Source organism: Dermacentor silvarum, chromosome 10, assembly GCF_013339745.2.
Source record: "Dermacentor silvarum isolate Dsil-2018 chromosome 10, BIME_Dsil_1.4, whole genome shotgun sequence".
In the NCBI taxonomy this organism is placed as follows: Eukaryota; Metazoa; Arthropoda; class Arachnida; order Ixodida; family Ixodidae; genus Dermacentor; species Dermacentor silvarum.
In genome coordinates this window covers 87391765-87410658 of record NC_051163.1, presented here as the reverse complement: position 1 = coordinate 87410658, position 18894 = coordinate 87391765, and positions in this window count along the sequence as shown.

Sequence of the window (18894 nt, the reverse complement as noted above, 5' to 3'; positions counted from 1 at the left end):
CACAACGCCATCTATTGAGCAATTCATAAAACTAGACGTGGCTACCTACTACGACGGGGACGAACGGGTGCCGCTATAAGGAGCTTCGCCCCTAAAAGAGGCGATATTTTCTGCAGCACCTTAGGGAGCACGGCTCAGCGCCTTTCGCCCTGCGGCCGAAGCAGTGACAACTAGGAAGCCTTCACACACACACACGCTAGGCAACTACGTAGGCGTGTCCGTGCAAGCTCCCTAATGACACCAATAGCAAGGTTTAACGTTGCGCTCAGACTCATCTAACGATGCTCAAACTACACACGAGTATGATATGCAGGCGCGACGTACTACGCAAGGCAACTCCTTCGGGTAGAAGGGCACCGGTCGTCACGAAACGCTGGCGCAAAAAGCAGCTTCTCAGGCTTGGCACCACGATGATCGATGACCAAATTAGGCAACATTAGCATAACGTTTACTGCCCGTTGCGTTAAGAGCAGTGCATACAGACAGCCGTAAACTATGATAGTCTACGAATTATCATGCTTGACAAGTAAAGTTCGGGTGTAAACGGAACGTACCGTACTTTGCAAATAGTACGTACCGACAATGAAAATGAAGGTGTGCTGATCTTTATTCCGTGACCAAAGCCATGCCCACCGTGTTTCTGCCGCATCTTGTTCACATGGGTTTTCCCGTGCTTCCGAATCTCGCCGACAAGCTTTCTTGCCGACGCCGGGCATCGCATGCTGTATTACTTCAGAAAATAAAGCTGCTGTTGCAGAGAGGAGTTATTTACTCAGCTCTCTCGAGCCGGCGAGGTGCCAAACATGCACCACTCCAGACCTAAGGGTGTGCATGTTCTTTCAAACGCGTCGCCTGCGGCTGGTTGGTCACGGCATATTCGCTGCGACTGTCACCAAGCTGTTATGTCGAGTACTTCATGTTAACTGCTGTTCGGGTTATTTCACAGTTATAACGAGATATCTTGGACGATTGGAACTGTACGAACAAACCACAGAGTTAGGTAGAATTCAGCGTCCAAGCCCCTTATATACGTCCTGTATTGCAACACCATCGACGTTAATGAAGGTTAGCTACAGTTCTTGAAAAAAGAATGTGCATACAGAATTGGAAACGACCTTAGATACCGACACAATGAACTATATTTCCACTTTGACAAATACCTTGCAGTCTATTTTGAATTGAGTTTCAGGTTGTGCACAGTCGTCCATGCGAGGTAACGACATTAGGGGTTACGTCAAAACCAGATAAGGTAAGCAAAGAAAGCTTAGCTTCTTTGCCTGAAGTAGAAAACCCTAAAAAGAAAACTGTCAGCCCTTCCACTGTGGTTGAGATGGAAGACCAGCGAAGCTGTACCATGGTGGGAATTATTATTTCCAATTATGACTATTAAGATGTGATGATGCAATTGCTTATTTGAACTATTAAAGAATGAGAAATATAAATGATCCTGTGGTTTTCACTTATTTAGTGACCACAGAGACCATGGCCTTTTGGTGGGTACACCGGCATAGGGTGTACAGCAAAGGTTGGCACGTTCTTCATAAACATGTCACCAACGCAGCGCGCGTTCGGTGCGAACGCGGGCAAAACGCCGCCGCCGTCGACAACAGTTGTGCGCGTTGTTTATGTGACCGCACACAACCTCTGTCAAAACGCTGGCTACGTCACAGAAGGGCTAAACACCGTTGTCGACACTGGGCCTCTTCGATATATACGTCCTGTGTTGCAACACCATCGACGTTAATGAAGGTTAGCTACAGTTCTTGAAAAAAGAATGTGCATACAGAATTGGAAACGACCTTGGATACCGACACAATGAACTATATTTCCACTTTGGCAAATACCTTGCAGTCTATTTTGAATTGAGTTTCAGGTTGTGCACAGTCATCCATGCGAGGTAACGACATAAGCGGTTAGGTCAAAACCAGATAAGGTAAGCAAAGAAAGCTTAGCTTCTTTGCCTGAAGTAGAAAACCCTAAAAAGAAAACTGTCAGCCCTTCCACTGGGGTTGAGATGGAAGACCAGTGAAGCTGTACCATGGTGGGAATTATTATTTCCAATTATGACTATTAAGATGTGATGATGCAATTGCTTATTTGAACTATTAAAGAATGAGAAATATATATGATCCTGTGGTTTTCACTTATTTAGTGACCACAGAGACCATGGCCTTTTGGTGGGTACACCGGCATAGGGTGTACAGCAAAGGTTGGCACGTTTTTCATAAACATGTCACCAACGCAGCGCGCGTTCGGTGCGAACGCGGGCAAAACGCCGCCGCCGTCGACAACAGTTGTGCGCGTTGTTTATGTGACCGCACACAACCTCTGTCAAAACGCTGGCTACGTCACAGAAGGGCTAAACACCGTTGTCGACACTGGGCCTCTTCGATATTGCAATCCCGGGCTGTCCGCAAACAGTCCGTGGTTTCCGGTATGACTAGCCCTCATAGAAGAGCGCGTCACTCTCATGTGATACAGCTGTCGGGGATTTCAGTCGAAGCACCGCGACCGGAAGTCACTATGCTGGCTGCCGTCGTCTGCTTTTTGCTACACGTAGATTGCCCCCTACCCAGCATTTTCATCATCAGAAGGAAGTGTGGTACTATATTTCGCAGCTTCAAAACAATACACAAATCAAAATGATTTTTTCTAGTTTACCTGCTCTAATACAGGAAGGAAACCTAGTAAAGTACGGCGCAGGCAAAGCTGAATGTTTTGGTAAGTACATCCACTCTATTTTGCTTCCTAAACTATCCAAATACTGTTTTATATGCACCTAGGAAGCTACCGGTCCTAAGAGGCATAGTAGTAACCGAATCATTACATTAAAAAAAATTCCATAAACATGCCGACAGTTGTTGAACCCTAATCATATATAATTTAAGCGAGTTGTGCTGTGCAAGATAGGCCTGATCAAAAACCGTGCTGTTCCTCCGCGAAAAAATTGTAATCGTAAGAACGAGCTCGGGTGCGACTATCTAAAATACATCTAAAAGGATAATTCGTTTTTTTTTTTGGCAATCACTTCATCGAACTTGAAGAGGTTTGTTGCATTTAAAAGAAAAAAAATTAAATATACTGTCTACTTGCTTTGAATTTTTATGTAGGTACTCAATTTTTTATTAAAAATTGGCAAGCATCGCAAACATTCAGAAAACAAAACCATGAAGTTTACAACTGTAACTCAGCGAGGAAAAGTGGTAGCAGTATTCATATAATTGCATCTATTCGTACATCTAAAGCGGACACAATTGATATATTAGAAAAGAATCTAAAAAATCGGGATTATGGAAATACAGTTCTTGCAGAACCCTTGTACACAACGTAACACGTTCGCGTACCATATAAATTGACAGATTTGAATTTCTCCGCTTTTAATGATCTAATGGATGCCGTTTACAAAACCATGATATCTGTTCTTGATGCAGAGCTTTTATTTTTGTAATTTTCGCGCTTCTATTTTTTAACAGCGAAGCTGTTCTAGCTAACCGTAAAAATTACCGCCTGCTTCCGCGGAGCCTCCCCGCGCTATGACTTCACTGCGTTGCCTAGCAACCACCTCGCGGAGCGGCGTGTGCATCGCCTCTTCTCCGTGCCGTGCACATGGTGCCTTGACATCGGACGTTAAGTAGATGGAAGGAGAGCATGCGCGCGCAGCGCGCAATGCACGGGAGAGGGAAAGAGAAAATCAGAGTGAGGTAGAGAGAGAAAGAAATTGTAGCACCACCAACGAGGGAACGCGCAGAGCTGCGGCGTCTGCAGTGGTTAGGCAGGCTTCGACCAGCCACGCCCCGGCAAGTGTGGACGCGCAGCTGGCCGTGACGTCACCGAGGAGGTAAAGCTCGGTGCCGCAGCGATGGCGGCACAACTCTCGCTGACTCTGTGGAGCGTACATATAGCCTCGACATGGGAGGACCAAAGAACATTCGGACACCCGAAGAATAAGCCGCTCGTCTTAACGCGCACTACGCGGCCAAGCGAGAATCTGCGCTTCGGCGGCTAATCGACCAATATTTAATAAATTACGCGAAATGCTGGGGATGACTTGGTAGTCCTTAGCGTACACCAAAAGCCAGGGCTAGCTAGGTGCCCATCAGCTCCGCTGTCTCTTTAGCGTTGCGCCTCCAGTGCAAGCTACGCTGTTTTTTTTTTTTTATTGCGATAGCAATTATATGGACACTCAAAAGCAGATTTCCGCCGTCGGCGTCGCCGTCGCCGTCGGCGTCGCCGTCGCCGTCGCCGTCGCCGTCGCCGTGAGGTTCCGTATGACGTCATTTGGAGATGAAATCGTCGCCGCGCGCCGAACGCTGTATGTGCGAGTGAAAGGGCGCGAGGGGCGCGTCTTTCACGGGGAGTGAACGCACGGCGGAGAACAAACGCGCGTTCTGCGCCGTGCTCGCTTAAGGGCTGCAGAAGTAGGCGTCTCTTTTCTCCTTTACAATCACCATATATGTAGAGCAAACGCGCCTTCTTCGGACGCGCGAGAGGCCGTGGGGGAGGGGGAGGGAAGGGAGGCGACGTTTAGCTGCGGCACCAAGTGCCTATTTATATCAGAGGCTCCAGCAACAGTCACCAACGCCGCACGCATTTTGAGCTAACGCGGGCAAAACGCCGATGGCGTCGACAACAGTTCTGCGTGTTGTTGCTACCAAAGCCGCTCACCTTACTTCGTATGACATTGCTGTGTTGCTATCGCATTCATTGCTTCGCCCTTAGGGCGAAACTGTGACATTTTTTGAACATGCGAATTTTTGAAAATCCTTTTCCCAAAATTCAGGCCCTAAAACGAAATTCCGCTTCCAACAGTAACTAGCATTTAACTTCCTATCTCAAATGCACCAAGTTTGATTAAAATCGGTCCAGCGGTTATCTCAGAAAAGCTTGTCTGCCTTTTACATGTATTTGAATAAACCACGTTGGAGTGGGGCTCATGCTAAAGCTTCTTAAAGGTGCCTAATAAAACCTGAGTACTTCACATATTCTAATGTTTTACACCAAATGGGAGTACGTGAGGCTTATCAGCTAATCTCGTCATCGTCAGCCTATAGTTATGTCCATTGCAGGACGGAGGCCTCTCCCTGTGATCTCCAATTACCCCAGTCTTGCGCTAGCTGATTCCAACTTGCGCCGGCAAATTTCCTAACTTCAACACCCCATCTAGTTTTCTGCCGTCCTCGACTGCGCTTCCTTCTCTTTGTATCCATTTTGTAACTCTAGTGGTCCACCGGTTATCCATGCTACACATTACATGGCTTGCCCAGCTCCATTTTTAGTGTTTAATGTCAACAAGAATATCGGTTATCCCCATTTGTTCTCTCATCGACACTACTCTCCTCCTGTCTGTTAACGTTAGGTCTAACATTTTTCGTTTCATCGCTCTTTGTGTGGCCCTAACCTTTTATTGAGCTTCTTTGTTACCCTCAAAGTTTTTGCCCTATGTTAGCACCGGTAGAATGCAATGGTTGTACACTTTTCTTTTCAACGACAGTGGTAAGCTCCCAGTCGAGATTTGGCAATGCCTGCCGTATGCACTACAATCCAATTTTATTCTTCTGTGAATTTCTTTCTCATGATCAAGGTCCCATGTGAGTAACTGACCTAGTTAAACGTATTGCTTTACAGACTCTACAGGCTGACTGGCGATCCTGAATTCTTGTTCCCTTGCCAGGCTCTTGAACATTATCTTTGTCTTCTGCATGTTCCTCTTCAACCCAATTATTACACTTTCTCGAATAAGGTCCTCAATCGTGCTGTAATTCGTCCCCATTGATGCTGAATAGGACAATGTCATCTGCAAACTGGAGGTTGTGGAGATATTCACTGTTGATCCTCCCTCCAAGCCTTCCCAGTCTAAGAGGTTGAATACTTCTAAGCATGCTGTGAATGGCATTGGAGAGATTGCGTATCCTTCCTTGCCTGACCCCTTTCTTGTCAGGTATCTTTCTACTTAACTTGTGGACAATCAATGTTAATGTGCAATCCTTGTAGATATTTGTCAATATATCCACGTATGCCTCCTGTACTGCTTGATTACGCAATCTCTCTATGACTGCTGGTATCTCTACTGAATCAAATGCTTTTTCATAATCTATGAAAGCCCTAAAGAGAGGTTGATTGTATTCCGCAGATTTCTCTATTACCTGATTGATGACATGAACATTATTCGTCGTAGAATATCCCTTCCTGAAGCCAGCCAACTTCAGCCTACTTCAGCCAACAGCAGACTTCAGCCAACCAAGCCAGCCAGCTTGGTTGGCTGAAGTCTAGTGCTGCCCTGATTCTAGTGGATATTGAATATTGTATACAATACTGAAAGCAAGCTAATGGGTGTATTATTCTTCAAATCTTTAACGTCTCCTTTCTTATGGATGAGCATAATGTTGGCTTTCTTCCAGCTTTCTGGTCCACTAGAAGTCATGAGGTATGGTGTATAAAGGGCCGCAAGATTTCCAAGCATGATATCTCCTCCATCTTTGATTAAATCGACTGTTATTCCATCCTCTACAGCAGCTTTTCCCGTAGTCATGTCTTTAAAGGCCCTTCTAACTTCATCTCAAGTTATAGGAGGCTCTGTATCCTGTTCATCACTACTTGGAATGAAAGTATTTTGGCTGCTCTGGGGACACTTCAGGTCAGGATGACGATATTACCCTGCTTATTTTTCTGTGAACACATTTTGCCTTGTCCTATGCCAAGTTTTCTTACTGATTTGATGCTGCGTTCATATTTTACTGCTTCCTCAAACTTTTCCACGTTACAATTTCGGATATCCCTTACTTTCGTCTCATTGATCAGTTTCGACAGTTCAGCGAAATGTATCTGATCTCTCGAGTATGACAATGTTTTTCCGTTTCTTTAATAGGTGCGTTGCTACTTAGGAGGGCTTGCCTACAGGTGATCTGCCTCCCACTTCAATTGCTGCTTCTGAGATCTGCCTGGTCACGGTTTCATTCATTACATCTATGTTGTCTTCATCTGCCTGTTCTAAAGCTGCATATTTATTTGCGAGCACTACTAGCCTGAATTGGTCTGCTTTTACCCTTACTGCGTCTAGGTTGGCCTGGTTCTTCCTGACTAATTTAATTCTTTCTGTCTTCAAATTTAGAGAATCCTAGATCGCATTAACTTATGCTCAATGCACTTTACCCTACCTAACACTTCTACATCCTGTAATATGCTGTGATCGGCGGCGAGTATGAAATCTATTTCATTCCTTGTGTCTCCATTAGGGCTTTTCCAGGTCCACTTCCTCTTGCTGCGCTTTCTGAAGAAGGTATGCATTATTCAGAGCCTATTTCTTTCCGCGAATTCTACCAACATCTCTCCTCTAGTGTTCCTAGAAACGATGCCATAGTTGCGAATTGCTTGCTCCCCAGCCTGCTTTTTCCCGACCTTTGCGCTAAACTCGCCCATGACCACAGTATACTGAGCTTGCTCCTTTCTCATTGCTAATTCAACATCATCAAAAAACTGTTCTATTTCTCCATCATCATGACTGGATGTTGGGACGGAGGCTGGTAGTACCTTGATTTCATACCTGCTATTCAGCTTTATTACCACGACTGCTACCCTCTCATTAATGCTGTAGAATTCATCAATGTTGCCCGCTATGTCCTTATGGACTAGAAGTCCTACTCTGAATTCTCTCTTATCTGGAAGACATCTGTAGCAGAGGACGTGGCCGTATAAACTGTAGAAACCTCACAAGCTCTTCTAACTTCACTAAGGCGAACAATATCTCAGGCAATACCTGATAATTCTTCAAATAGCCCTTGTTGGCTTGATAGGGTGCGCATGTTCAACGTTGCGAGGTTGAGTTTCCAGTGTCGAAAATGCAGTGGCAGCCTGTCTGGGCCCAGAGATTCTTTGCGCCCTCTGCCGCGTCGCAAGTCTCACCACCGCTTTGGTCAGGTGCTCCGCAGCCGCTCGGGACTGAGGGCCATTGGTTAATTGTACAAGTCATGAGGGACGCAGTGGCAGAATACTGCACCAAGGAGGCCAATTCCTATTCTTGGGAGGCATTGATTTTGTTGAAGCTTAGTGGGCCTTCCTAATTTGGTTGCACCTGGATTAGTATAGCCCCACTAGCTCTCGGCAATGTTTTTTTGACGGTGTCAGGCGCCATTTTTGTTAGCTTGGCCATTTCCGTCAAAAGGTTTCACAGGTGTTCGCCCTTCTCCCCCGAAAACATCTGCACGACGTCCTCGAATGTGTGCAATGGTGCCGACTTTTGTTGGCTTACGATGTCAATAAGCATGTGTTTGTGCAAAATCAGCCGTCCTCGTTCAAGGTCGTCACCGTAGAACTTTGTTATGTATGCTTCGTCTTGCTTTCCTGTGGCAAACTGCTCAATGTGTGACATATGCTGCCACATCAAAGGTGGATATCTGTCGCTTAACGAGGACAGTACAGTGTCAAGTACTTTGTAGTACCTCTGGCGGTACATGTCCTCCGCTGATGTGAACACGTGAGCTGAGGAACCTTCTTGATAACGGTGTGAAGTTTTCTTTCGCCTAGCAGCTGGAACACACGGGTCCTCAACTCCTACTTTTCTGCCTCTGCCAACACCTCCTCCCAAACCAAGCGAAAACTTTGCCTCAGTTCAGCGACGCTTGCAGTGACGGATTTCACCATCTTGTCCGCTTGGTCAAGCCTGAGCTTTCTTTATTGTAAGGCGGTATACAGTGCTTCCATTCGTGAAAACACTTTTGTCAGAAGCGTGAACATGAAAAACGATTCAAACTTGAACAAATCCGTTGGCTTTCGCACCGGCCTCAGTTCGCTCTTCGGATGCTGTTTCAGAGAAAAACGTTATGAGACTGCTATAATTTTAAAGACCTGATCGCAGTGATGAAGCCTTTAACGCCCACCTTATCGGGCAGAATTTTCGCAAGTTCACATCCTCCTCTACCTGAATTTCTTGAAAAGAAGCAACGCGCTTTGGAGAGCAGGTCACGAAGTTTATCAGTTCAGTGACGGCGTAAAGAAAATCACGGCACATGTCTACTTTCTGGCCGACATCATGTAAAACCAAATTCAGGATGTGCGCTAGGCAGTGTACATATAGCGCGCGAGGTTCCTGTTCTTGCATGAGAGCTTGTACTCCTCGGTGCTTTCCTCTCATGTTTGCCGCACCATCATAGCACTGCCCGCAGCACTTTTCAATGGGCAGATTAAATCTACAAAGAATGTCTTTCAATATAGCAAAGAGGCTCGTCGCTGTGGTGCCCGTCGTGTTGAAAAACCCACAGAACAGCTCCTCTGCTTCCAGGCTTTCTGTGACCACCCGAAAACAAACTGAAAGTTGTTCTTCGACAGAAATGTCTGCTGTCTCGTCCATAATGACAGCCTAGTGCTCTGCCGCACGAACTTCGTCTGTGAGGGAACGAAGGATGTCATGTGCCATGAGTTCCACCATCTCGTTCAAAATCTGGTGAGGAATGCATTTGTATTTTGTTCTTAAAAGCCACGATCGCAGTGAAGGAATATCATTAGCCCGGAGTTCCAGCAGCTGCCTCAAATTACTCTCTGTGTCTTCGTGGCCACGTATTACTAAGCTTCGGGTCGACAGGTACAGTAGTGACGACAGTGTTGTTAGGAGAGCCTGTCGGGCATCGTCCATTTCTTTCGCCATTATCTTGGCGCAAGCATATGCCACATTCGCGCTGCCTTTTGCAGCTACGACGGCATTACATGCCTCCTTATGAAAATTAGACCTCTCATGGGATTTAAATCTGTCAATGGACTTTTTCCACTTTGAGAAACCATTTTTCACAAATCCCAGGTAAGAATCCTTGTCTTGGGAAGTGTTAGGGAGTGGCAGTTTTATCTCTGGTGCTGTGCAACAGGCGTCGCAAAACGCCTTGTCACTGTGGACATTGTAAGATAACCACTTGTAGGTACTTTTCCAGGTAGGCTGGAAGCGCCGCCCTTGTTTTTCTGTAGATGGTGCATCAGAAATCTCACCGATGGATCGAATTTTGGAAGGACCGGATTCTGCAGTGCACACAGAGCTTGGTGTGCTAGTGTCATCAGCGCGCGGTGGAGCTTCAGCGACTGAACTGTAAATGGTGGATGAGGGACGGCTCTCCTCGCAGTCTTCACCGAGGGCTTTCCGTTTCCCTGTTCCTGATCAGATATTTTTCCATTGCTTTTGAACAGTCTGCAAGGGAAATGAATAACATTCTGAATAGACGCTCGCATAAACATACAAAGTTTGGTATAATATTCATATTCAGAGTTGGTCAAGCACGTAGGAACCCTGCTCAATTTAAAAAAAAGAAAACAATCTTGACCATTTCTGGAAGCATGAAGAATTATCCCGCGGTAAAAAAACCCGATTCTCACACAAAAAAATAGGATTTGCCAAGTCTGAATGACGGCGCCGCCTGTGGCAATCAGCTGTAAAAATTTTCGGCTACCCAGAATATTATTTAGTGCGCGCGGCAATAAAGGTATGCGTCTTCTTGAAATTAGAAATACATTTCTTCAGAATATGGGCCGACCAGCATGCGACTAATTTTATACCCTCACGTGGCAACGAATATGGGACGATCAACCTACATTTGTCTACAAGCTATACGCGAATACACATGGCATACGTACTATGACGATGAAAATAAATGCGAACAGCGGAGCGCGTGGCCGAAGCATAACAAGCCTGGAGGTATAGGGCACGCCGTCCAGTTATCACCATTGACAGGCGCGCACGTCCGGTTTGATCGTGCTGTGCGATGATGCACCCCCTATACTGCGATATTTTTGTTTGCGCTGTCCAATTTGCGATGTCATCATTACTGCGCCGTCAACTTTTCTCTTTTTGAAATAAAAGAGAAGCAGAACACAAACAAAAATATCACAGTATAATCATCGGTCGCGAATAATCAGACACTTGTGATCTCTGCAGCTACATTATTATTGCCATCAAACAAAAATATAAAGCAGATAAGACGTTTCATGTAAAAAGAAGATGCAGGCGCTACATTTGTGAACTACATCCACACGGAATGTTATTTTAATTCTTTGAGCGCACTGCCGCACGACAGTGGCATAGGATAACACGCTCTATCTCCTATTCCTAGTCCCTCAAAGTGCCACCGGGCCATGATTGCCCCGTTAGATCTCTCACAGGCGCGCAGACGGTGCAGTTACTTTGTTTACAGGCCCCGTGACACCGCGGTACATTAAACCGCCGTCGGCGCGTTTCTTTTGCCGAGAGCCGCGAAAACGAATTGTTTCGATGAGCGATGCGCCAAGCGAATATGCAGCTTGCTTTTTCTAACGCCTGAGTGTCTACCCACTTTCGTTGCTGGCGCTCGCATGCGCGTTTTAACTTTCGTCATGGCAATGTCTGCTGGCTTCACTGCGAAGAGCTCGGGCTCATAATTTGACACAGGAATGACGTTTCGGGCACGGGAGCGGCATGAGGACGCTGAACAAAGTGTCAGACGTTAAAGAACTACCACAAAGGTGCAGATCACGGCTGTTGTGAAAATAGAAATAAGTTGTGTGGCTGTTAGCATGTTTGTGAATACGTTGTGCCGCATGACCATACATTTTGGAATACATTATTCAAACTACATACAAAGCCATTTTGTCAATCTATGGCCACTTGAGCAAACTGTTGCTATTTTTAAAGGCTATTCTCTCAATTTCTTAAACTGGATTAATAGACCTGCCACTGGGCACCAACTTTGCGAAAACGAATAATCCTCAAAGGCCGATTCTCTACGCGATCAAGCATTCCGCGCCTACACGATCCTTACACACACACAGTAGTTGTCTTACACAGTAATTGCCTTACACAATCAAAACCACGCACGTTCACTTTTCACTTGTTCCTGAAGGTTCCCTCACTGCCTCCTCGACTCGTATTAGCGCCTGATATGTTTTCCCAACTGAGTACCTCGTACATGCCTTATTGTAGGAGCACTCTCTCTGTAAGACTGCCGTCCTGGTACAGAACGGCTCAGAACTATGCGATAGCTCCCACTTTTTCCTTTTATTAAAACTTACCGCCACGCAATGTTCATAAAGACGCACCCCTCCATTAGAACGAGATCGAACAATTTTCCGAATCAGTCAGCGCCGACCACTTTTGGTCACTCTGGGTGGTTAAGCGCGAGCACTTGCGCTCCTGCTGACGTGGTAGCCGACTTTGACGCCGCCAGATGCGCAAGGCTGCCATAAAGAACTATGTACGATCGCGCGCGTATAATATTATAGTTAACGCAAGTCAAAGTATCATGACGATGCACTTCACATTGCTTTCGTGCTGACGACGCTTACTGCGACAGTGAACCTCTACTAAAGACGTCGAGTATTCGAAGGGGTATGCGTTAATAATGGAAGACTTCACTCACCTGTTCGGACCGATCAGGTCGCAGACGTCAGTTGTCAACTTGTCTGCATGGGCACGCACTCGCTTAATTTCACAAGTGAGACGAGTGAGGCGCATCCAAAGGGCCTGGGCGCGATGGTACTACCTCGTTGAAAAACCAGCGAGCTTTTTAAAGTCCTCTTCATTTCCAAAGTTGTGCGCATGAAAACCACAACGGATACAATGGCGCCTCGCTTGGTTCTCCTCTCTCGGATTCTCCACCTGCTCAAACGCGAAGGTGCCTCCTGCTAATGCTCACATGGCAGCACTATTGACGGCGCAGTGGCAGCGCGCTAAGCTTAGGGTTCTTGCAAGGCTCAGAGGAGAAGGCAGCGGCGCATGCGCAGAGCACAAGTCTTCAACGCGCGGTCACTTTATCGATAAAGCGTGCGCTTTGAAAAAAAAAAGGGGGGGGGGGGGGACAAGCGCGGCGCGTATCTGCTAGTTTGTAGTGATTGCGGCTGTCCGTGCGCCTGGGGAGTACTACATACGCGGGTCGCGCGCTTTATTTTGGCGGTAATCTGCGCGCGGTATCTTGAAAGTGATCCGCAGACGGCTAATACCTTTGTACGCGCTGTGTTTTTGCCGCTCAGTTTCCGTTGAAGCGATAGACAGTACGAAGATCACTGCTTGCTGCTGCTGGTGCCGCACTTTCATACGACAGCGTTGTGACGGTTAGTGTCAGAGGTCATCGAGTGTGCTGTGTTCATGTTTGCTTGGGCGCGCTGACAACATGCTTGTTAATTCAGTTAGTAAGCAAATGTTCGCAAGTTTATACGGCCGATAAAACTACCATCCTTACTTCATATAGCTGTCTACTAATTTTCTAATACAATCGATGCTTCGCCGTTCGGGTAACACTGCGCCTCTTTCTTTTTTTTCTTCTTTTTACGTTTAGTGCGAGTATAAGCTCTGCTGCGCATGGCGGCTATTGATTCTGATTGCGAGTGAATCCGGCTTAGCCTCACTTCGGTTACTGAGTAAATTATTTTCATTTATGACCACTACAGGCATGTGGGGATGTTTCCATCCCTAATAAATGTTGTGAATTATTAGAACAGTTTTTGGTTGTTGTTTTTTCGTGAGTCGTTAGCATTGCCTACTGGAAACAGTATCAATACTCAGACACACAACATTCATGTGCATTTCACACGCCACTGATAAAAGACTCTGCTGAAGGGACCGCTGAAGACTGCAGGTTTTTCTTTTTCAGGGTCAAAAAAAGCACGCAAAGCAACTTGAAGAGAGGTGAACATTCTTCTTCTTTTGGGGGTTTGACGTGCCAAAACCAGTTCTGATTATGAGACACGCCGTAGTGGAGGGCTCAGGATTAATTTTAATCACCTGGGGTTGTTTAACGTGCAGTAAAACGCAAGCACACGGGCGTTTTTGCATTTTTCCTCCATCGAAATACGGCCGCCGCGGCCGGGATTCCATCCCGCGATCTCGTGTTCAGCAGCGCAACGCCTTAGCTGACTGAGCCACCGCGGCAGGTGAGAAGTGAACATCATCATCATCAGCCTATATTTTATGTCCACTGCAGGACGAAGGCATCTCCCTGCGATCTCCAATTATCCCTGTATTCCAAGCGTATTCCAACTTGCAGGCGCAAGTAGGAATACGCTAGCGCAAGGCAGGGGTAAATGGAGGTGAACATAGAGCAACGTATTCATTCTCCAGGCATAACCTATCCTTACAATTAGCAATAATTGTTACTTGGCTAAATTCTTCGCTTTAAAAGATGTAACAAACTTATTCCTGTGTATGTATTTAAATATATTATATGTGTGTGTATAGTGTTCACAGTCGAAATATAAAAAAAAAACGTTGAAGTGAGAAAAATGCTTATGAGGTAGCCGCAGCTGGCGCTTCTAATGCGCTTGTCGTCCTATGGTCAGGATTTGCAGAAAGAAAGCGAAAGTGTGAATGTAAAGCTGTGCACGTCCGCGCTGCTGCAGTAAGCTTTCAGCCACACTAAATTTTTTAGTGAAACGTTGAGGCAACTCTAAAGAAACCGCAAATGATGTGGGCAACAGAACTCTGGTGATGACACTTTTGTGCGAAGTGGGGAGGGGGGGGGGCAGGCTTCGGATTTCCGGGGGGGGGGGGGGGGGGCTCGAGCCCCAGAGCCGCCCCCCCCCCCCGTGGTACTTAGTGGTACATGAATAGTGAATTATATGAACATTATATGTGGCATGGCTGTAAAGGGGCCTAAAACAGTCGCTGTAAATTGCGTAAAGTCTATACGTAATAAGATTATGGCGATAACTAAATATGTGTACTATGGACTTGTACAATGCATTGGGAAAGAATGAGATCCCTTACAAAATATTAAAAATGCAATAATTGGCCAGTAGCACAGCTGCCTAAGCAGAACCCTTGAAGCAAAATGGCCTGGAGGCATGTGTATAAAAAAACTATCACAGAAACATTCTCTGGAGAGAGGATGCGCTACGAACTTATTTGGCTAATAACATGCAGGACCACATCGTTCAAGAAATCGAGGGCTGCTTTGGTGTTAAAAAGCGGTTTTTACCAAGAAACATAGCGGGACGGAGAGGGACACAATAGCGGTATGCTAGAGAAAAATGTTACTTTCTTTCTCTTTCGGCTTCCCGATACTCCAGGAGAACGTGGAGGATGGTGAGCCTCTCGCCACATCTACCACAGGTTGGATGATCATTACCATTCAATAGAAAATTGTGAGTACCATATTTGTGTTCTATTCTGAGACGACAGAATAGGGCATCAGTTCGTCGTGTTTTCGTTGTACATGGCCAGAAACCTAACTGTGGCTCAATCAAGTGGAGCCTATTATTTGTTTCGGCGTCCCACAAGCGTTGCCAGTGGCTTTACAGTTTGTTTCGTAGGAAAGGCTTCAGATCTGTAGCAGGGACAGCAGCGGGAAGACCAATACCTTGCGATGCCATTGATTTCGCGATTTCTTCGGCAAGCCCATTACCCTCGATTCCTCTATGTCCGGGAACCAGCATATTATTACTTGTCTATGAGATAGGTAAATGTTACACAAGAGTGAGTAAAGCTAAATAAAAACAAGATTATTATGCTTTTGTAAAGATGTTAGCGCTTTTACAAGACTCAACGAGTCTGGGAATATTATTGCTTTTGTAGTTTCTATTTTTCTATAGGTTTCACCGCGGACAGTACAGCGTAGGCTTCTGCTGTGAAGTTACTTGTTAGGGGGTTCAATGCGTCAGATTTAAAATAAGAGGGGCCAACAGCCGCGTCAGATACGCCAGCATGGGACTTGGATGCGTCGGTGTAGAATTCCGAGCACGAGTACTTCGATTGAAGTTCGCGGAAATGCATCGTAATTTCGAGCCCGGGAGCATGCTTTGTGACCTCTACAAAGGATAGATCACATTCTATCACCTGCCACTCCCAGGGCGGTGACAGTTTAGCTGGAGCCATAAGGCGATGTTCGAGAAGTGGAACATCCATCTCTTTGCTCAGTTCTCTCACACGCAGCGAGAAAGGCCGCCCCTTGAAGGGTTTTATATGAGAAAGCGTTGCACACGTGTAATCATCAACGGTTACAGAACATGGATGTTCCCGATTAGAGTGCACTTTGTAAAAATAGGTGAAGCTGATGTATGGTCTCTGCAGATGGAGTGATCACTCATTTTATTCTACATATAAACTTTCGGCAAGGCTTGTTCTGAATGCGCCAGCGGCCAGGCGGATACCTAAATGGTGGACGGGATCTAGCATATTTAGCCCGATTGGGGCGGGAGAGTGATGCACCACGGCACCATAATCTAATCGTTACCGAATGAGACTCTTGTGAAGATTCAATAAACACGGAATTCCTGTCACTGCCCCTGGATGTGTGAGATAAAATTTTCTGTAAGTTCTTTGCTTTTAGGCATTTTGCCTAGAGATGTTTTATGTGATCGATGAAAGTAAGGTAGAATACCTAAAAACTTGTGTTCTTTGTTCATAGGTATTTGTTGTCGATACATTTCGATGGTGGGATCTGCAACGAGACCTTTCTTCCTGGTGAAAAGAACACAATAACTTTTTGCGGGGTTTATTTGTAATCCGTTTTCGTCTGCCCACTAAGACACTTTGTTCGACCCCAGCTGTACCTGTCTCTCGCAAACTGCGAGGTTACAGGACTTGAAGCCTATTTGTATTATCGTCCACGTAGATGGAATAAGATATAGCTGGTGGTAACGAAGCACGAAGCGTGTTCATTTTAACGATAAAGGGTGTGCAACTGAGCACGCCTCCCTGGGATACACCAGTTTCCTGCACAACAGGTGATAATTAAACATTGCCAATTTAAATGTGCAATTCAGCAGATAACTTTCAATCACATTCAACCACGTATACCAAAGTGGGAGAGGTCTCTCAGTATTCCAAAACGCCATGTGGTGTCGTAGGCCTTTTTCATCTCTAGGAATACAGACAGAAATTGGTAAGGGAACAAATAGCGCTAGGACGGGACGAAGTGAGTAGACAGACAAGGCGCTGAACTAACAACCACTGGTGGCCTCGCTACGAAGAGCTGACGCCAGACTCCTCCAGGCCGATAAGGAGGGGGGCTTCGTGCTTATGCCAAGGCGGGAATACGACTGCAAAGCTGAAGAGGCCATCTCAAAGAACTTCAAAGGGCTGGTCGGCGTCAACCAGACAAAAACTAGAACCCGAGAGGCCAAGATTTGTGAAGAGGTGGGTCTCTCTGCCCTGGCCAAGTCTGTCAAGGCAGCAGAAAATTTGTGCCTTTCGGTGTTCTTTTCCGTGAAAACCCACAAAGAAGGCAATCCTTTCCGAGCCATAGTCTCGGAGCGTGGTACTTGGCAACGGTGCGTGGCTTCCTACTTAGAGTCGTCCCTAGATGTCCTCCCCGTTGATGATCCGTGCATCATCATGAGCCCGACCAGTGTTTCCGAATACCTTCAGAATGAGTGCTCGGAGCAAGTAGGTGCCTTCTCAGTTGACGTGAAAGACTTATTCTATGCCTTGCCCCACAACCTCGTGTGTGATGAGTTAGCCAGTGCATTGATAGGTATGGGACCACTAAGTTTCAGAATGCATGTGGTATACATATTGACAAGTTTTTAGAGCTTCTTAGTTTTTACCTCGAGTCGACCTTCATAAGCTACAATGGTGCCATTTTCATCCAACGGGATGGCGTGTGCATTGGATCTTGTATCGCTCCTGTTCTTAGCAACCTTGTGCTAGCACGTTTTGACAGAAGCCTCATGGGCTGCCTCCTACCGACCAGCGTAACAAAAGTATTTCGCTTTGTGGATGATTTCCTTGTGCTACACAAAACTGATGGAACAGGTCAACTCTCACGTGGTAACAAAATTTTCGACATCTCTCTATCGGTAATGAAACCTTTAGAACTAACGATCGAGCATCCCTCCGATAATAAGGTAAGGTTTCTCGACGTAGAGATATCGCTAGAAAGGGAACACGTTTGTTGGGCTTACAACCCCCGCTCGAAGAAAAGTATTCTCCCCTTCACGTCTGCGCACTCAAAAATAGTTAAAAGAAGTATTGCCGTCTCATGTCTCAGAGTAGCTCTGACCCGGTCATGCCACCACCGGATGGCTAGCAGCTTCATGGACCAAGTGCACCGGCTCATCCAGGCTGGGTATCCCATGGCCCTGCTGATGAGTGTCTCGGAAAAGCTTTTGGTGATCCTCACCAGAGGGAGGGCAGGACGTGACGCCCAAGACAAGGGACCTCATGTGAGCACTACCGTCGTACCCTATGTCCATGGGGTCTCGCATAGGTTAAAGAAGGTCGCCGGAAAAATAGGCACACGCGTTTTGTTCAGCGCAAGGGACAAGTTGTCGGCGCTATGCCACAAGGTAAACAAGGAAGACCCCAAAGAAGCAACCTGTGAGAAGCAACACAGAATAGCTCATGTTGAGTGCGCATGTGCTGTTGTGTATAAGATCCCACTCAAGTGCAAACGCTGCTACATTGGCCAAACAGGCCGATGTTTGAATGACCGGCTGAGGGAACATGCGTACGCAATGAAAGGGTCTCTACCGAGCCATTTAGCCCAGCACTGCAAAGAATGCGGCTGCAAACCTCTCTTTGAAGATTGCACAATAATAGGTAGGTATAAAGATAAAAGAGCACGCGAGATTTGGGAAGCGTTCTGCATAATGTCGTTCGCATAATGGCGTTCTGCATAATGTCGCACCGGTCATCTGTGAACATTCGTCATTTTATTTAACATGGATAAAACACAAAAGCATGTGTTTCTTTCGCAAGAGTTAAACGTTATCGGTTCCACTGAACATAAAGGATCTTTGAAATGTTTGCATCTAAATGTTCGTTCCCTTAAGAATAAGCAAGCTGACTTTCAGCTTCTTATCGATGGATTTTCATTCTCGTTCGATGTCGTATTCCTTACTGAAACATGGGGCAAAGATAAGGATGACGCACCCCCTTTGATTTGCTATCAGTCATTTAGTTTAAACCGCCCATTGCGCCGTGGGGGTGGTGTTATGCTATTACTGAAAGAA